Genomic DNA, 11,993 nt, shown 5'->3' on the forward strand with positions numbered 1-11,993 from the left:
GGCAGTTCAGATTGAGGGGGAAATATGCAGTTCCCTTGATTTTATTGGGGTCAAACCCACCTGTACTGTGCCTAAAGCTTACTCTGTGGTGTGTGTCTGTAAGCCGTTTCAGCATACGAGTGTGTTCCTCATTTTCCCAAGAAAATCATCTCATGACAGGTGTGACATCGTGCAGCATTAATATCTGTACATGTACACTGCATAAGATCTGTAAATGTTCTGATGCTGCACAGGATTACACAGTCTTGGAAATGGATAATGTCACTTGCTCCTTTTGGTGCTGGTAGGGGAGATAGTATTGAAGCAACCTGATATTAAAATGGATGGGTTTAGATGATAGATTTATTTATATCTTCTTTGTGCTTAAAAGGAACTGATTAAAAATGTCAAGATTTCAGGATCTAGGATAACATCTCAAAAGGAGTCTGTAAAGGTTCACGAGTCTAACTGTCATTGTAAGCTTTAGCTTCCACTGAGACTTAATGTCAAAGGCCAGCATTATTTTACAGATATTTTTGATATATTTGTTTCTCAGTTAGTCACTTGGGACCAAATCCCCAAGAGGGAGCTACAACATGAGGGAATTTCTGTTTTGTGGGGTAGAGCATGGCAGTCCAGGCTGCTGAAGGCAATGTAACATGGATTTAGGACTCAACTGCATGGCTAATGCAGTCTGATCCAGAAACGGGCTGGTGGAATTCCTGAAGAGCCACAATCAGTTCCTGCCGAGAGCTTCTGCTTCCCAGCACACGGGGCAAGAATGTATATTGTGGCTTCTAGCCATGTGAAGGTTTGGGTGTACAGCTCATAGAGGTATGGAATCTGGCAACCATGAAAAGTAGGGATATTCATGACGGAGACACCTGTCCCTGCTCCAGTGGTTACTTTACGTATTTTAAATATTTTTTTAAATCTTATTTTCAACACTTACATTACAAGTCTTATATAAACCAGCCTCTGGAACAGGGACTGGGATCCAGGTGTCTCTGCCCCTCAGTGAATGTTTCTACCACAAGGCTGTGGTATCATACTCATTGCTTCACCCTTTTTACCACAGATATTTTTTATTTATTTATACAAAATGAAACAGATTCATCATCAAGGTTTGCAAGACTAACAAAATATTTAATGGACAGGAATTTAAAGCACTGTTGAAGAATGAGAGGAATTTGCTACCCAGTGTTCCATACTTTGTGACTGGGGGTTTTGGGGAGCTCCTCCATGTGCTCACCACATGCCTCTGGGATAGAGTTTCTCAGGAGATACAGGTGGAGGAACTGTGCTTGAGAATCCTGCCAGGCATTAATTAGACATGGAGAATTCAGCTCTGCTGACACTGCAAGGCTCCTAGACAAGCCCAGAAGTGAAACTTCAGCACCTGACTTAACACTGGAAGCAGAGGGCTGTAGAGGTAGCTGAAGAATTTTTGGACGCAGGCACATCAAGGTAAACAATCTTTGAAAACCCCACTAAGTATTTATTTGTATCTTTAGATTCTTACTTAACTACAATAATTTGATTCCAAATCAATTTAAGAACTTGTGTTTCTTGAATATTAAGACTTTGCATTACTTTTTTTTTTTCACTCTGTCCTGGGTTGCAGTGTATTTTATTACCATCCTCATGAGCTGTTGAAATCAGGTGGGGCAGTGTTTCCTTGCCTCCTCCTCCCAGACTATCTTTCTGTTAATGGCCCATCAATGCCATGCTGCCTGACTCAGAAATAACTCCCTCCAGACCATCTTCTGTTAATGAGCCTAATCAACACTTGGCCTCATGACTCATTACCCCATTGTGAGATGCTCCACCCAGAGGGAGGAACCAAGCATTCCATCCTGGATATAATCTGAGACTCTGAACACCAGAAACAACCTTTCCACTGGATTTCCAGAGGACAGGAGCTACATAGCCACCACTGGACCTCCTGAGGAAGAGCAGATCTTCTTTCTACAAGATCAGCACTTCAGAGGACTGCAGCCACCATTCTAGCAGACTGCTACCACCACCCTGCCTAACAGGGACTCAGGTTGTATCTTGACTCTGTCAGTTTGAACCAGTGTTTTCTTTGAGTTTTTTTTCTTTTCTTTTTTTTTTAACTTCCCCATTAAATTGTTATTCTGACTTGGTGCCTCCCACTGTTTTGTTTTCAAACTAGTACACACTCTAAAAGAAGCTTCCTAACATGGCTCAGAGAGGGACTGTCATTACTGAGTTATTAATGAGTCTGTACCTTTGGTTGTGTGCATTACATGTCAAGTGAGAGTTGTTTCAATGAAATTAATTATTGTTTTGGCTAATCAGTAGAACAAGTATTCATTCTTAGCTTCCCTTTACTCCAAGAGATTTGGTCATTTTCCTTGGAATATACTAGTTAAAACTTACTTTCAGCCTACATTTCAGTTTCTCAGCTATTTAAACAGAAACTCATTTTGTTAGTCTTACTAGGTAAAGATGCTTTGAAAATATCTGTCCCATTTCCTATGGAAAAAGGTTGCACACATATACATGCTTATAAATCACAAAAACAAGAAGCGTAAAACTTGGTGTACTTACAGAACTACTTAAAAATAATTTTAAAATACTTATTTTTTGGTAGCTGCTGACATTTTTTGGTACCGTGACCTCTGGAACACAAGATAAATGTAACTGACACCGAAGATAGTATTCAGGTTAGTAAATATCTTGATTTTTCAGTGTTGTCTCCCAGAACTGTAATAAAACAGGTTACATTAAAGAGCACTGAAATTCCTTTTGGAGGAACCTGTGAATTCCTTGTACCTTATGCAGAATATTTCTAAGAATTAGGAAAAAAAAAACCCAACAAAACCACCAGATGAAAAAAAAAAGATCAAGAGCATATTTGGTATTTAGAGATCAAGGAGCTGGAAGGTCCAGTCAAATGAAAGTTTATGAGAAATAGGGCCCCAACCTATGAACATTTATGTATCCACTCAAATTTGTTGAGTGAGAAGTTTGTTAAGTGCATATTCAAAAAAAAAAAAAAAAAAGGAACAGTGGAAGAGTTAGTTAAACAACCCAGTGATCAGAAAACTAAACACCATTTGAAGCACAAAATAAACAGAGGGTCCTGTGCAGATTTGAACCAGCCAGTGTACTTGTAATTATTACTTTTAAAAGAAGTTGAATATTTGCTTTCAAAACCAGTACTTCAGGTGGCTTCAAAATTATAACATACAGAATTTTTAAAAGGTATTTTTTCCTGAACCTAAATTTATGAGAGAGAAATTTATGGCATAATTACCTAACGTTAGCAAAAACTTGCAAACCAAATCGCTGGGACAGTCATTCAAGTATTATGAATTCCAGTTGGCATCTTCAAAAAAAAAAACCAAAACGGAGTGCTTGTGATCACGTTGCTATATGACACTTCTTTCAAAAATACCAGGACACTGCTAAAAGTACTCATGTTCTACATCCCAAAGCAGGCAGTGCTCTCAGAAGTGGCTTGGAGAGTCAGCCCACGTGGATGAGGTTCAGTGTGTGTCAGTGGGAACAGGCCACTTTCTGCTGATCCAGGGGCCCTCACAAGGGAGATGAGCTCTTTGAAGGAATTTTGCCTGCCTCAGTATTATTCCTCATTTTCTTACAGCCCTTCTTGCCCTGTGACTTTCTTGGCTATGAAAGGTAAGCATGCCATGCTCCAGGAGAGTGTTAAAGGTATGGTTTATACACATAGGTATCAGCACAGGTGGTCAGTTGTCCACAGACCAGTGTCACATTGACTATTGCAGTAAAAACCTCTGCATAATGCAAGCTCTCAGTTGTGATAAAATGGAATCACTCTTTGAAAATGACACTGCTTCCATGGGCATCATCAAAAAATATTCCATACACATATATTTTACAAGAGCCTGGAGCGAGAGAACAAAGAGGAATGGCTCCAAACTAACAGAGAGTAGGTTTAGATTGGATATTAGGAAAAAATTCTTTACTGTGAGGTTGCCCAGAGAAGTGGTGGATGCCCCATCCCCGGAAGTGTTCAAGGCCAGGTTGGATGGGGCTCTCAGCAACCCGGTCTGGTGGAAGGTGTTCCTGCTCATAGCATGGGGTTGGAACAGATAATCTTTAGGATTCCTTCCAACCCAAAATATTCTATGATTCCATGATTCTACTGACAAAAGATACATAGACAAAAAATAATATATAAAAGTTACAAAAGATAACCTATAAAAGGCTCCAGTCACACTCTTTCCTCTCCAGAATCAGAATTTTACTCTTTCATTAAAGCATGATCATTCAAGTAAGCTAAAAGTAATCCATCCAGTTCTGAATAATTCTATTTTGAAATACAAAGTTTGTAGTACTTTCTTAAATGCCTCTATTGGAAGTATAACAGAATTACAGAGACTGAAAAGCTCACTTCTGTACTTGGGAAAAATCTGAATCAACCTATTCTTTACAGTGCATGAGGATTCTAATTGTCTTCCTAATACAGTAATTGTAATTCTTTCTATTCACACCACAATGGAAGGCAATGGAAATGTTCATGAATTAATAAATTTGATTTGTCATCAAGTGGATGTTCTCCACAATATAGGAGTTAATTTTTGTTCATTACATACTTCGGTCATCCCCTCATGAAGAAAACCTTGAAAATGTGACTTAAATGAAACAGATGCAGTGTGGGTGTTGTGAGTGTGCCTGCACTCAACCCCAAAATAACATTATTTACTACTTCTTTGCTGAAAATGGTATAAAAAATAATCTAATTCATATGGTAAACATGTTTCAATGCCACATTCACTTTTAAAATCATTGAATCAGCAAGATAACTCACACAAAACCTTTTACTACATACTACTCTGGATGCTTACTGAGTTACGTGAAAAATTTGTCATTTTCAAACCTTTCATTTGAATTTCACGTGATAGTCTTTGTGAAATGCCACTGAAGTCAGAAAAATGCTCATACTTGTAAGTAAGCATATTTTTAAGGGCTCCAGTAAACAGACATGTACAAGTCGGTCATGTGACCTACTGGTCATTACCTAAACTTCTGAGGATTTTAATGATTTTAAAAGTTTGTCAAATAATTTGAGATCCTAACACAGAAAACTATCATTAAAGTCCAGAACATTACCACCGTGTATAGGTTTTAATCACAGTACATTTCACAGATTATGCAAATTTAAATTCAGTCATTCAATATTCAGTAGTATTATAAAAATTTATATAGAATTATCCATATGCAAAGCCATAGGAAGCTGAGAAAAGTTTAATGACAAGGAATAAGATAAAAAAATTAACAAAAATGTAGGAATAACCACCATGAGTATAGACCAAGACTGATAAAGTTGAAATTGTATGAATAGGACTGTCTCTATTATTTTTCTTCTTCCCTCTCCCCCCTCCCCCCCCCCTCCATGGCACTCTTCAATAGGACATGGGCAGAATTTATGTCATTTTCACTGTTGCTTCTTTACCCCCAGAAGAGCATCTCACTTCAGCTAAATCACAGCATTTCTTCAGGATTTGGGACTTTTGTTTAGTTGTACTACTATTTTGGGGAGCACAGACCATGTAACCTGTTATGGGAAGTGGCTCTGTACATGTTTCTTGTGGTTGCCCAGAGCAGCTGTGGCCCAGTCCCTGTGACCACAAACCAGCAGTGGTATGAGAAAAGACTGCAGGGAAGTGTGGACAAACCAAACAAATGCTGGTTGTCTGATCTGGATAGCTGGGCTAAACAGTTCCATTGTGAAATCTTTCCTCCTCTCCTCAGTGGTCAGGGAAAGCATTGTTTCTCCCTTTAGATGGAGAATCACGTGTTTTGTGTGGGTTTTTCATGTAAAGTCCCTTGAAGGAATTAAGTAAAAGTACTATTACTTACAACATGTAAAATTCACTTCATCTTCTTCACCAGTTACTAAGGATGAAGTGATTCTGAGACAGATGATTATGTCTTGAGGAGCAGTCAGCTGTCCAAAAATTCCTTACATCTCCTTTTCTTCATTGCCCATCTCCTGCTCTTTGTTGTCCAGAGCAAACTGCCTTTTTTTTTTTTTTTTTTTTTTTTAGTGAAAGCCAGTTCAGCTTTTTTATCTAACTGGATGTTTGCCTTTATTTTCTTACAGATCTTTCTGTGATGGTAACCCATGAAGCTTCCTGGGTTTCTCTCCTTTGAAGTCTCTGACAAGTCTCTACCATCACTATAGAAGATTGCTCTTCAAATGAAAAATAGAAGGGTATTTCTAGATTTTCACTGCACTGTGAACTGCTGCAGCTTCTTTGGTAAATGACTGGTACTTCTCCAGCAAATTTACACAATGGCCTCATCATATGTAATGGTTCCTACTTTCTTTGGGTTATTATAGACATCTATTCATCAAAAGGAGGCTGATTCTGTAAGTGCCAAAAGGATGCATCACCAGAACTTCAGTGAAATCTTGAGCTGTTGACTATTTGCAGCAGTAGAGTTCTGCCTTCCCAGAATTTCTCTTCTCTAGAGAAGGGAGACAGAATGTTTAGGTGACTGTAACTATATGCTCAACATGCTGTTAAAGAAGTACCTATCAGCTGTAGACAGCCTAATCCAGTGGAATTATATCCTGAAGAATGAAATAACACCAATACCCTCCTGCCCTTCCCCTTCTTTTTGTGTGTCCCTGCACAGGAAAACTCCTAAATGGTCATTATTTCTTATCTTCTGCGAAACTCGTGTTCTGTTTGTCTCATCACCTACCATGTTTTCCCACCTGCTATTGATTTTGACGGAGACACTAAAATTAAATTACTGCTGCCTTTTTTTGTGAATGATCTTCACAACTTAAGTGCCTAAAACGCCCTTAGATAACCAGTAGACCAATAAGACACAATTACATTGTTTCATTAAGAAACATGCAGAAGTACTTCCATCAAACCCCGTGTGGCAGAGAGCACAGAGAGTTCATCTTCCCATGTACTGATCAATGCGTAAGAAATTGTGCCTTGACTTTGTGAGCCTCGACTTCCATCATGCTACCTAATGCACGATGCAAGAATCAATATACCAGGAAAAAGGACTCTTAATTTGACTTTCTTGTGTCAACTTCAGCACAGAAAGTGGCAGATGCCCTGGGGAGGTCTGGTCCATTTCATGTGGGACTGGAAAGATCTTAGGGTTGTCTAGACTGTCATAGGGTTGCCAGCTTCAGGCAAGCTCAGCCACTGACAGCTTAAGCCTTTATCCTTGCTGGAGCCTAGAACTCATAACCGCTACTTTGCCAGCTAGGCTCGTGGTAGCCTCAGAGATCCTGGCAGACAGAGCTTAAGAGATATGTTTCAATCATTTAATGACTTTGAAACACTCTTGGGGAAAAAAAAAGGCCCTTGTGTTTAGGCTAAAACCACATTACGGCAGTTATTACAAAGAATATATGTTTCTTTACACCAATGTAGAATCTGTCCAGTCAAAAAAAACCCCACTGCTGCTTTTAATCTAAACAGAATAATTAATGTTTTCGCTTAAGGAACTAAAAGAATATAGTCACTTGTCTGCTTTGATCTATGTATTATAAATCTAAATTGGGTGGCAGCAAAAAAATTAAGGTAGGGCATGTTTATTCCTCTGGTTCTACTTTCTGCTTTCGTTATTTTAAGTGCCAACATTTCTGGTATCAGGAGGTGTAATTGTAAAACAACAAAGTGGAGATAAATTAAGATGTAAGCAAATGCTACTTGGTAGGGAGTACTAGGTCGAAGGTCAGATCTATCTGATTTACAGCTGCTGCATGTGTGGTATTCAGTACTGCAATATCCATTTTTTTTGCATTCTGTTTTGATGCATCTAGATTTAGAAATACCTAAAAGATGCATATTAAAAAAAAAAAAAAAACAACCTGAAAAAGAGTCATGCAGTTATTGCTCTCTGGGCACTGGTTCTGTCTCTGGGAGGTTGATGCTTAGGGTAGATGGAACCCAGCTATGTTTTTCTAGGTGTGTATGGCAACCTGCTGATTGCTGTCTCACCAGAATAAACTCTAAACCTTTCCAGCTGTTCTTAATCTGGCCTCTTAACCTTTAAAAAAACCAGAGGCTTTCCATTCCTCAGAGCCAAACTTTGCTAACAATATCTAGGTTGTTTTCAAACCAAGCTTCAAACATAAAAATGACTAATAAATCCATATTCCATAATAGTTAGGCTGGAAAACTATTATTTTAAAACAGACTCCGTTTATATGACCCATTTCTAATAAAAATCCCAAGTATGCTTCACTAATGCTACCATTTCAGATACTCAGATCCCAGATGATAGGCGTGATATCCAGATAGATACACCAATAAATATGTAAAGGCTATAAATCTGTCTCAAATTAGTGATTTGTAGATGTGCAAGAGGGAAGAGGGCTGGGAAATTCTGCTTTCTAATCTGTTAGTTTCCTGACTCTTAATCACTTCACAGCTGGTGATTGTATTTTTCTGTGGTTTGTATTAAGTACTAAATACATTACTCCATGCTCTTCGGGGCGACCCGGGGTTTTGCACAGACTTTTAGTCTGCACCTGATTTCACTAGTGTGAAGACCAATTTTGGGCAGCTCGCGGTCAGGGGCAGTCTGCCCCTAGCACTCTGCGGAGCCCTCCGGCTTGAGAGTGAGGCAGGTTTTGAGGAAGGGAGGCACTTTTGGATGAGCCACAGCCTAGAAATCCATAACGCTTCTGAGGACCGTAGCCCGCTGGCTTCGGTATTCCAGTTCGGGCTTCCTATTAAAACAACGACACAATCCGTAATAATCACTCATAAACATCCATCTATTTGACTCTTTTACGGCCTCGTAATTGCCCCCACCCTGACAGGCGGATTCATGCCCTGGCTGCCAGTGCCCGGTGCCAGGGAGCTCCTTCAGAGGAGCGCGGGCCGGGACGGGGCTGCCCTTCCCCGGGAGTCGCAGCCTCCTGCTTCGTTATCGCCTCCAACACCCCCCGCTCCGCTGCTCGGGTTCGGCCGCTCGTTCGGTGCAGGTTCGCTTCTGGGCTTTGGGCAGCCTCCTCCCCGGACGGGGGGAGCGCTTTTCCCGTGTAAAACTCAAGGACTATCCCAGCAGCGTTCAGGAGGGAAATCCTCTCCTTTTCGCTCATCCTCTTTTTCTCTTCCCAAGCTGGCTTACGTTTAAGTCTCTCCCGCAGATCTCCCTCTCGCCCTCCCGGCAGGACTTCGCAACTTCTGCCGCGGTTACGCCGGCCTCTTATTTGCATTTTCTTTTAGCCCTGGGCGCTTTTTTTTTTTCTTCTTCTTTTTTTTTCCCTGTCATTTCTCATTCCCCGCAGTCCGCAACAACCGGGAGAGTCCTTCCCCTTATCCGCGGGGCACGGCCGGGACCCCCGCGGGCGGGGCACGGACCCTCCGGCGGGCAGCGCTGTTCCGCCCCCGCCTCCCCCTCCCTGCCTCCGCCTGGAAGGCAAAGGATGGCCTAGAAATTAAGCAGCACTTCTGAGGCGGTACATCTGCCTTTCCCCCCGCCCGCCCGCCCCCCTTCCCAATTTTCTTACACCGCTTAGGAATTCTCCTTGTCTCTCCCACTCCTGTACTTTTAAAAAGAAATTTTAATTTCCCGCCCCAAGCCCGAGGTGGTCGCGGAGAGGCGCGGCGCTCCCCAGCCCCCCGTGCGCAGCGCTGGGCTCTCGGGGAGGAGGCGAGCGGGGGGCCAGCGCGGCGCTCCGTAGGAAATGCCGGCGCTGCTGCGGCGGGGAGCGCCCCCGGCCCGCCGCCCCCCGGCCAGCGGGCACTGATGGCCGGAGTCGCTCCCGGACCCTGCCCTGCTGGGAATAAGCCCCGGGGCGGGCGCCCATCGCGCCTGGGGCGCGCAGAGGAGCCCGCCGAGGCCATGGGCGGCGGCGGCGCGGCAGCGGCGGAGCGAGGGGCGCCCGCCCGGACCGCGCCGCTGCCGCCGCCGCGGGAGCCCTGGCGCCGCCGGAAACTTTCCTCGGCGCTGCGCGCCGGCTCCCTCTCGGTGCTGCTGGCCCTGGTGGTGAGGCTGGAGCGGGGGGAGCGCGGCCGGGGGCCGCGGCGCCGGGGCTGGGTGCCCCCCGGCGCGGTGCCCCTCTGCCTGGCCGGCGCCTTCTTGGGCGCAGGGCGCTGCCCGGTGCGGCCGCGGGCGGCGGTGCTGCTGCTGCTGCTGCTGGCCGCCTGCTGCGGGGGGGAAGCGGTGGCGCAGACGGCGCTGGCGGCGGGGGAGGAGGTGGAGGAGGAGGAGGAGGATCACTTGCTCTCCCTCGCCGCTACGGGGGTGGTGCTGAGCTGCCTGGCCGCCGTGACATGGCTGGTGCTGAAGCTGAGGCAGGGCGTCCTCATGCTCGCCGTGACTAGCGCGGCCAAGACCACGTCCCTCGTCGCCTTGGAGCGGGTCCCGGCGTCCTGGCGGCCCTACCTGGCCTACCTGCTGGGGCTGCTGGGCATCCTTCTGGCCGGCTACGCCGACCGGCTCTGGCCCCCGCGGCGGGCCGCCCCGCTGGCCGAGCCTCCCGCCGCCCCCCCGGCCGCGGACGAAGCCCCGGTGCTCAGGCGGCGGCGGCGGTCCAGCTCCATGATCTCCCCCGAGATGTCGGGCGGCGGCGGCAGCGGCAATAAGACCCACCGGAGGACCTCGCTGCCCTGCATCCCCCGGGAGCAGGTAGGGCAGGGGCTGGGGGGAGACGGGTCCCAAACTTTGCCGGGGGTCCCGCCGGCGGCGGAGGCGCGGGGAACTGCGTCCTCCCGCCGCTCCTCGCCGGAGGGGCCGCGCACAGTGCGGGCTTTCCCCGGCTCCCGGAGGCACGGAGAGCCCCGGGACGCCTCCGGACAGGGCCGGGGGAAGCGGGGTTCTCCGGACCCGTCTGACTTGCTCCGGCTGCGGGCGACGGGGAGAGGGCTCGGGGTGTGCTTTTCTCTTACAGCTGTCGCCGGCGCTGGCTTTTCCCTGGCAGAGGGAGGGCTGGGGTGGACGGTGCCCGCTTGGCTCTCGGAGCCGGTGGGAACCTGCCCTCAGCGCAGCCCTCGGGTTTCCCAGCATCACTTACGAGCCTCGCTGTTTCAAACCTGTAGTTTCCTAGAAAGGTAGCTTAGCCTTTTAAAACTTGCTCTAAGCTGGGAAGGGGTGTGTGCGTGAGCCAAGCAGCTTGTCCTCGGTGGGAGAAGTCCCTTATCAGGGCGGTAGCCTGTCCGCTGAGGCTCCTCTTTGCACTTTGCCTCCCCAAGGCTGTTCCCGTGCGTGTAATCAATAGCTCCCGCTCTGCCGTGGCTGTGGGAACCGGTGCGAGGCACACGCGATTTATCTCAACTTTGTTTCCTTTGAGAGGCTGTGATTGGAATGGCTGAGTGAGAACTTTGTGACCAGCGATGAGTTCATTTAAATGCACACAATCAGAAAACTGGAGAAAGAAGCAATCAAGCACCGGTATCGTAACTGCACAGCTGTGGAGTCTTGACACGGACACAAAGTGAACTTAGTTCTGCGCTTGAAGTGTTTCTCAGTTGCTTTGAGATTTAAGATTGCCCCACAAAAGTATCACTCCATGGGTCGCATGTAACTGTCTTGAAAGTCAGCGCAACCCTTGCTGACCAGTGGAAAAGGAAACCTTTCCTGGCAGGGAAATAAGCATCAAATGGTGTTAAGCTTTCTTTTTCAATTAGTATTGAAAATGATTCTGTGCACTGTGATCAGGTGAAGCGTGTTGTCATACACCAAAGGTTTTATTTCAGGTTGCTTGCTGGATAAGCAGCAAAGGATTTTCCAAGTAATGGCATCTAACTATATGGTGTGGGTGGCTAGTTTGTTTCTGGAAATGGTTTGATTACATCTCTTTGTGGTTGGTTTTGACATTTTCTAGAAGAGGGCCTGATAACCTTATATACTTGAGACTTGTTTTACAACAAATGTACTTATTTATTTAACGGTTTTGTTTAGGTAAAATAAATATTTACCATAGACAAATACAGTGTGAAAAAGTAGAGAACTGACCTGGTTCGGACTTTAACAGGAACTGAAAGGGAACGGTGTAAGAGTAGTTTGTAAGTACA

The sequence above is a fragment of the Coloeus monedula genome, assembly GCF_965178545.1.
Source record: "Coloeus monedula genome assembly, chromosome: 4".
In the NCBI taxonomy this organism is placed as follows: Eukaryota; Metazoa; Chordata; class Aves; order Passeriformes; family Corvidae; genus Coloeus; species Coloeus monedula.